This window comes from Salmo trutta, unplaced genomic scaffold (assembly GCF_901001165.1).
Source record: "Salmo trutta unplaced genomic scaffold, fSalTru1.1, whole genome shotgun sequence".
NCBI lineage: Eukaryota > Metazoa > Chordata > Actinopteri > Salmoniformes > Salmonidae > Salmo > Salmo trutta.
The window spans coordinates 1236073-1245120 of record NW_021822962.1 but is presented as its reverse complement, the minus strand read 5'-3'; the positions used below and the strand labels follow the sequence as shown (position 1 = coordinate 1245120).

At 36.9% G+C, this 9048-nt stretch overlaps 1 pseudogene; it reads left to right on the top strand.

Moving 5' to 3' along the window:
* The first annotated feature begins 1734 nt into the window (after positions 1 to 1734).
* On the top strand, positions 1735 to 4797 carry LOC115187640 (membrane-spanning 4-domains subfamily A member 4D-like; annotated as a pseudogene).
* Positions 4798 to 9048: the final 4251 nt, after the last annotated feature.

Here is a 9048-nt window from a genome sequence, read left to right as displayed (position 1 = left end):
GAGTATAAACTTCTGAAGTTATAATGCAATCATAACACTTGATATACATACTATATATATATAATATATATTATATAGATATATATATTAATATATATATATATATATTATATATATATATATACACTGTATACCCTTCATCTATTCTTTAATTGCAACATCCAATTATTGTCCAAAATAGTCCTGATCATGTTTTATCTCCTGAATTCATCGTCATAACCACCACCATCATCATCATTATCATCACCATCCTCACCATCATCACCATCATCATCAACATCACCATCGTCATCATCAACATCACCATCATTCCTCACCATCATCACCATCGTCATCATCAACATCATCATCACCATCAATATCTTAACAAAACAGTCATTGTAGCCTACATTTAGCTTGAAACTGTTGTGAGAGAAATCCGAGTGTCTCGCCTACTTTTACATATAGGATCATTAACATAAAATATTGACAACTGCATTCATACATTACATTAAAACTATCACTATTATTATATTGACATTTCTCACGTTCACACTCACCAGAGTTGATTAATGCTCGTACTGTTGTCCCCTAAAAATATGCACTTGAAGTGCCTTCTTCAGCATCACTGTGCCTGATCCCTGTAAGGCTTAGCTTCTCACAATTCACTCTACTGACGTGGAGGAAGCTCTTCTAAACTGTTGACACAATGGCCACCCTCATATGAGATATCTGCTGATTTAAAGACAAGATGCGCCACGTCCTCCAATTGTTCAAACCACAAACGTGCTGTTAGTTTCAGGTGATGAGCGAGATGGTGTGAAGCGCTCAGAAACACACTACAACACTTAATGAACTTTGTTGTATGTATACGGTTCAGTTTCTGAAGAAGTTTCCACCTGTGAATTCAGTTCACCTTGACCTTGTACCCGGAGCTCATCCACTCAGCTTTAGTGTTTTCAACAACAGTGTACACTTACTCTCTCTTCTCTCTCGCTCTTCTCTCTTCTCTATCTCTCTCGCTCTCTCTCTCCTCTCTCTCTCTCTCTCTCTCTCTCTCTCTCTCCTGTTTCTCTCTCTCTCTCTCTTCTCTCTCTCTCTCTCTCTCTTCTGTCTCTCTCTCTCTCTCTCTCTCTCTCCTCTCTCTCTCTCCCTCTCTCTTCTCTCCTCTCTCTCTGAAAATGTCTTTGTCCATCACAGCTTGCTTACCAGACCAGCGCAGACGCCCTCCAAGTGTGACTTCCTCCATAAAGTTAGAAACAAACAGCAGCAGGTATGTAAACTTCATGAAAGCTTGTTCTGCTATTATCTTTAACCATTCATGACGTGTTTCCCATTTAATAACAATATCCATAGAGTTATTACAACAGTTTATGGTTTATTTCAGCAATATTATTCCCGATAGTTTTTGATTGGTAACACGTTTACATTACAGTGTCCTCATTACATCAGTAGTGTTATTGTCTACATGATGTCTTAAATAAAGGGAAACTTCATATTCATCGTCTCCAGCACCACCCCAACACCAACATATGTGGAAATTGTGCTTTCTATGTTCTGTAGTAAAATAATATAGAGAAAGATGTGTTTCCAATGACATCATCATTGTGCATCGTGTGATTTTGACCAGTTGTGAGGAGGCATTGCCTACTAATTACCTATTCATTCTTTACTAATTATGTCATTGGAAGTAGTTGTCTTCCTCTATATTCACTAAAGTAGTTTTTATTTTGATATTTTTCTCCCTTTAATGAAATGTATTGTTCCCAGGTAAATGGAAGTACACAATTTCATTCAGATGAGTGCATGGTCATCACTATACCTCTGGGCAGTCTCAGAGATGCTCAGGAGGGCCAGCTGATGCCTTCGAGAAGTCCACTGTGTCTTCAAAGATGTCTACAAGGTCTTCCTCAAGGGTCAGCCTAAAGCGCTGGGGGTATGAATGGCAAACATGTTCCTATTACAGCCGAGTAAACATTTATTTCAGGCAGGCGATCTGTGGACTTATTAAAAACATGTCATGACGAGCAGAAGTTACGCTTGAACATTTGGTACATGTTCATGTTAAAGGCCATCGTTTCCGGGATATTTTCTCCTCTGTTAGTCCTGATTACATCTTATTCTCGTTTTTAGACGGCTCAGCTCATTGCTGGAGTCCTTGTCTTGATTCTGGGGCTGCTGCTTGTCCAGCACAGCGCAATAGTTTCTGATCTACACCATGCCCAGTGTCATGGTAAGAACCACGGCAACTCAGGCCCACTAAGTAGTTTTGTGTCATCATCAGTTATTAGATTAGACACATGTTGATATAAAGCCGATGTTGGACCAAGCTCTGTGTCGTCTCTATGTGTTATTCTCTCCTGTCGTCAGTGTGCATTGTGTGTGAAGTGTGTACTCTACAATGAGGATATACATGTACTGTTGATTGAATTTGTAATCCAGATCTCCCAAATAATGAAGGAAACAAAAACCATATTTGTTTTATAAAGTTTGTTGCTGCCGGAATGCGTGACCTATGCTGCAGGTCATTCTCCAGATATGTGTGTGGTAAGTTCAAGCTTTATAAACATACCTAAATTCAGTCATGGATCAAATATGACATTATTGTAGATTATTTTAAATTATTATGAAAATATTACACATGAAATATATCAAAAACATACCAATTGAATAGTGAGGTGATTGTGTTTTTTCTCCACTATCAACGGCCAAACTGTCATTTACCTTGAACATCGTCAGCTGTTTCTGGACAGTAGCTGCTGTTGGTTCTCTGCACTGTCGACGTCTCTCATGCGTTTCTACGGGGACCATCAACAGGTTCCAGAGTTAATGACTTAATTGTTTGGTTATTACAATGAGTTAATTCATTAGTATTGATTTTTTAATGAGGTGGAAGAGTACAAGCATTGAAATTAGATAATGCAATACGGATACTGAATTTTTTGTTGCTTTGTAATTCTGTGTAAATGTTCTACACAAACAAAATAAACCACAATAGCTTATCAACATAAAATGAAACCAGAAAAAAACATGTGTATTAAGTGATTAAGTTATTAGTGTATTAAGTTATTAGTGTATTAAGTTAAGTTAAGTTATTAGTGTATTAAGTGATTAAGTTATTAGTGTATTAAGTTATTAGTGTATTAAGTTATTAGTGTATTAAGTTATTAGTGTATTAAGTTAAGTTAAGTTATTAGTGTATTAAGTTATTAGTGTATTAAGTGTATTAAGTTAGTGTAGTAAGTTATTAGTGTATTAAGTTAAGTTAAGTATTAGTGTATTAGGTTATTAGTATTAAGTTAAGTTATTAGTGTATTAAGTTAAGTTAAGATATTAGTGTATTAAGTTAAGTTATTAGTGTATTAAGTTAAGTTAAATATTAGTGTATTAAGGTACTAAGTTATGTATTAAGTTATTAAGTTATTAGTGTATTAAGTTATTAAGTTATTAGTGTATTAAGTTATTAGTGTATTAAGTTATTAAGTTATTAGTGTATTAAGTTATTAAGTTATTAGTGTATTAAGTTATTAGTGTATTAAGTTATTAGTGTATTAAGTTATTAGTGTATTAAGTTATTAAGTTATTAGTGTATTAAGTTATTAGTGTATTAAGTTATTAAGTTATTAGTGTATTAAGTTATTAGTGTATTAAGTTATTAGTGTATTAAGTTATTAGTGTATTAAGTTATTAGTGTATTAAGTTATTGTGTATTAAGTTATTGTGTATTAAGTTATTAGTGTATTAAGTTATTAGTATTAGTGTATTAAGTTATTAAGTTATTAGTGTATTAAGTTATTAGTGATTAAGTTATTTGTGTATTAAGTTACATTCTCTTTACTTTGTCAGGTATTTCTGGAATCAAATGGATGATTGTAGTTCTCCTGGTCATTGAACTGGTTGTTGCCATGGTGGTGATCTACTGGGAGAGTAAAGCAGTGTGCAGACAGCACTTCAACATTCTGGTGAGACTGTTTTATACTGACTGGGCTGAACATTCTGGTGAGACTCTACTGTTTATTATACTGACTGGGCTGAACATTCTGCTGAGACTCTACTGTTTATTATACTGACTGGGCTGAACATTCTGCTGAGACTCTACTGTTTATTATACTGACTGGGCTGAACATTCTGCTGAGACTCTACTGTTATTATACTGACTGGGCTGAACATTCTGCTGAGACTCTACTGTTTATTATACTGACTGGGCTGAACATTCTGCTGAGACTCTACTGTTTATTATACTGACTGGGCTGAACATTCTGCTGAGACTCTACTGTTTATTATACTGACTGGGCTGAACATTCTGCTGAGACTCTACTGTTTATTATACTGACTGGGCTGAACATTCTGGTGAGACTCTACTGTTTATTATACTGACTGGGCTGAACATTCTGCTGAGACTCTACTGTTTATTATACTGACTGGGCTGAACATTCTGGTGAGACTCTACTGTTTATTATACTGACTGGGCTGAACATTCTGCTGAGACTCTACTGTTTATTATACTGACTGGGCTGAACATTCTGCTGAGACTTACTGTTTATTATACTGACTGGGCTGAACATTCTGGTGAGACTGTGTACATTTATTATACTGGAGTGTACATATAATTATTTATATACTTCTTATATAGCGAGAAGTGTATTTACTGAGTGCACACACTAAATAACCAAACACCACATTCCTTGCAGAGCTCACTCAAAAAGAGACATGGGTCTCAATGATGACTTCCTGTTTGGTTAAATAAAATAAATAAGATTGCAATTTCTCTCTCCAGCCCATGGTCACCCTGAAGCAGGACGTATGAACCAGCAACAACAATGAAGTGAAATCATTACTAAACTTGTATGACATTTGTTTTACTTGTGCCAATTTATAGTGGATACAGATAGTCTTCACTTTGTGTTTGTTATTATGATGTAGTATTGATTACCTATAATGTAGTAGTGATTATCTATGATGTAGTAGTCGTTACCTATGATGTAGTAGTGATTACCTACGGTGTGGTAGTGATTACCTGTAAGTGTATTGATGACTTATTATGTATTAGTGATTACCTATGATGTAGTAGTGATTACCTACGGTGTGGTAGTGATTACCTGTAATGTAGTATTGATGACTTATTATGTATTAGTGATTACCTATGATGTAGTAGTGATTACCGACGGTGTGGTAGTGATTACTGTAATAGTATTGATGACTTATTTTAGTATTACCTATGATGTATAGTGATTACCTGTGATGTAATAGTGATTAATAGTGTAATGGGGGCGGCAGGTAGCCTAGTGGTTAGAGTTTGGGCAGTAACCGAAAGCTTGCTGGTCGAATCCCCGAGCTGACAAGGTAAAAATCTGTCATTCTGCCCTGAACAGGCAGTTAACCCCTGTTAACCGGTAGGCGTCATTGGAAATAAGAATTTGTTCTTAACTGACTTGCCTAGTTAAATCAAGGTTAATAAAAATACAAAATTACAGGTTAAAGGTTAATAATAGTAAAAATGACATTTTAAAATGTAGGCTATATTTTCATTTGACTTGTATCTGACTAAAATGAATATAAACATGTATTGTTTAATGTCTTCTTTTTGTAACAATAGACCTGTAATTCCCTGCCTTCCTGATCACGTTGTCATAATAATACAGCTATATTTTATGCACCAAAGCCAACAGAATATTTTCCAACCAACTCTTAGATAATATACCAAAAATAGGACTTATTAAACTACAAATGATCACCAATGAATAGCATAAAAGATTTTTAATTGAATATTCTGTATATATTTTATATGTTATATGCATTTTATTTTGGTGAGACTGAGAAGTACATGAGTTCTCAGAGAGGAACTATTTCTTTCGACATAATTGAGGTTTGTTTTAACAGAGGTCTAGGGTCTAGGCTTGATGTGCTGATGCTGTGTCACCTACACCACACTATCCGGAGTGGCCCCTGAGAAGCACAACACTCAGGCCTCTGGGGAGTTAGCAGGGTGCATGTGAGGTTCCAAAAAAGAGAAGTTTCAAAACAGCTCAACAGCTTGTGGACACCAAGGAACTTTAACTGGTGCCCCCGCACATTGACTCTGTACTGGCACCCCCTGTATATAGCCTCGCTACTGTTACTTTACTGCTGCTCTTTAATTATTTGTTACTTTTATTTTTACTTACCTATTTTTTACTTAACACTTATTTTTCTTAAAACTGCATTTTTGGTTAAGGGCTTGTAAGTAAGCATTTCACTGTAAGGTCTACACCTGTTGTATTTGGCGCATGTGACAAATACGAGATTGATGTAATCGTTAAGGACTGGGGAGTTTTTCAGGATACAAAATACATGGAATGGGGGTAAGCACAGGCAAAATCCCAGAGCTAATCAGTAAAGTCAGAGCTAGTAGGGGAAAGTCAAGTACCAGTGTTAGTTCACGAAAGGCATTTTGAGGGTGCAGGGGGGTGCCGTGGGATTATTTAAGATACTCTTTGAAGAGATAGGGTTTCAGATGTTTTCAGAAGATGGGCAGGGACTCTGCTGTCCTAACTTCAAGGGGAAGCTGGTTCTACTATTGTGGTGCCAGGATAGAGAAGTTCTTTGACTGGGCTGAGACTATTTTGTTTCTGATAGGCTTTATCAAGCCCTAAAAGTCACCACTTGAGGGTGTCAGAGGCACAGAAATAGATAACATTAGGCTATGTGAAAAAATACCAGACTGTGGGGCAATACAGTCATTGTGATGTTTAGTTGGTAAACAAGAGACCATTAGTCAAGTGACAGTAGACAGTAGTGATGGGGGAAATAATCCACAGTTACATATCAGGATATTCTTTTTGACAATATATCGTATAATTTTCACATTTTTGCAATATTATTTTTGCTCTAGTTTGCTGTACCTGCTCCAAAACTCCAGTATTTTTCCTTCAAACTTGTTCTCCATCTCTTCTTTAAATAGGGAGCCAATTGGTTTTCAGCACTTTTATTTCCATGACTGATCAAAACTTGTTTTCTCGTGGCTCTTTTTAATTTTAATTAGACCTTTATTTAACTATGTAAGCCAGTTAAGAACAAATTCTTATTTATTGGGATGGGACAGGGCTCAAAAAAAAAATCTATATATATATTTTTTATATATATGACAAAACACACATCAAGACAAGAGAGACACACAACACTACTGTTCATAAAGAGAGACCTAAGACAACAACATAGCAAGGCAGCAACACAGCATGGTAGCAACACATGACAACAACATGGTAGCAACCGAACATGGTAGCAGCACAAAACATGGTACAAACATATTCTATCACAGACAACAGCATATGGTGAGCAATATGTTTGGTATAAAAATAAACAGAGTCACACATTCTATGTATAAACTCCCAGTAATGTATTGGGTAAAACACCAACGTTTCTGCCTCACTGTGCCTTCTTCAGGGTGACCAAAACGTTGGTGTTTAACCCAATACATTACTGGGAGTTTATATAGAGTGTGACTATCTTTCTTTGTTTTTATAGCTTACAGTTAATTTGCAGTTAGTCAGCACCTCTACACTAAATCATTTCTCTGGGTGTTCGCACCAAAGTTATCGTGATAATATCTTATCGTGACATCCCTGGCGATTCCCAGTCTTAGTGGACAGTAGAATAACGTTGTTTAATTCCATTATGTTCTATTCTATTATTATAATGTCCATGTTGATGGTTTTTCATACATTATGTGAAGCCCTAACAGAGAATGATAATGATATACATTTTACTAATGGCTTTTCATAATGCAGTGATTTCATGACGATCTCTCCCGCTTTTCAGATAACTAATGTAGGTTAGGAATAATGTAGATTAGGAATAATGTAGTTTAGGAATAATGTAGGTCAGGCCACTCGTGACATCAATGCTTGTGGTTGGAAAATATTCATATAACTTTTTGCCCTCCTGTGACATGAACGTAAATAACCTCACGCGGTGTGGAACTGAGATGGTTGAACCATAGAAATATAATCCATTCTATTTATGTGGGTTTGTCTTGGTGGTTTACAAACGTTAAGAAAATAGCGCGTGATTGATCTCATAAACTGAACCCTTCGGCTTTCCATAGTGCTACTCCCCTAGACTTACAAACCAATCAAAAAATCGAGAGTTTCTTTTCCCCTAAAACGTTTCAGTAAATTTAACCCGTGATGTTCGCACTCGCAAGAAGGCAGCAGTTCATGCGTGACTCTGTTTTTCTTTAGGTTGTGCTGTTGCGCACATATTTAACGGACGTGCGTCTGGTCGTGTTGGTCTTTACTAGAGGACAACATGAATCATTCATTTCGCTGAACGTCAATCTAAAGGAGCCCGCAGGAGGTGAGGCGGATTCCTCTGGTCGCCCTCCCGCAGTTATGGCGTCCGGATATGGGTACGAATCGCGGACCATAGGCAAAGATGATGTGAACTACAGGATGCATTTCCGTATGATCAACGAGCAGCAAGTGGAGGATATTACACTGGACTTTTTCTACAAGCCGCACACAATAACACTGTTAACATGCACAGTGCTCAGCTTGATGTATTTCGCATTTACAAGGTAAGTAGAGTGGTTAGCCAGCTAACTACTGGTAGTTAACAGTAGCTAGCTACATGCTAACGATATTGACTGGGCCAACTGCCAGAGCAGCTAAGTGTTTGTTAATGCAGTCAAAAAGTAATTCAGTTCGCTAGTATTTCCGACAATTGACATGTGTAACTTAGGTCTTTCGATGAAGTAGTTAGCTAGTTTAAGTTCTCTGGTGCGGGACTGGCCATCTGGCTCCTCTCTCGTCTCGAATGAAGGAGAATGTTTCATTTGTTTGGTTACGATGTAGCAAGTGGGCTGATTATTTGCCACATTGTGGCAAAGTGCCACGTTTGTATGTTTTCTATACTGTGGGGAAGGATCTCCCATCCTGGTTCCGGGTGGTCCATTTTTATCTGCAAGATGCATCTAGCCGTTTCTTACATCATGGGTGCGTTCAGTTCGATTGAACATTTGCTACGTTGCGGAACCGTTTGCATTGACCGTTCTGAACAGTCTTGAGGTACTTTGCGCCGTTTTGGGTGTGG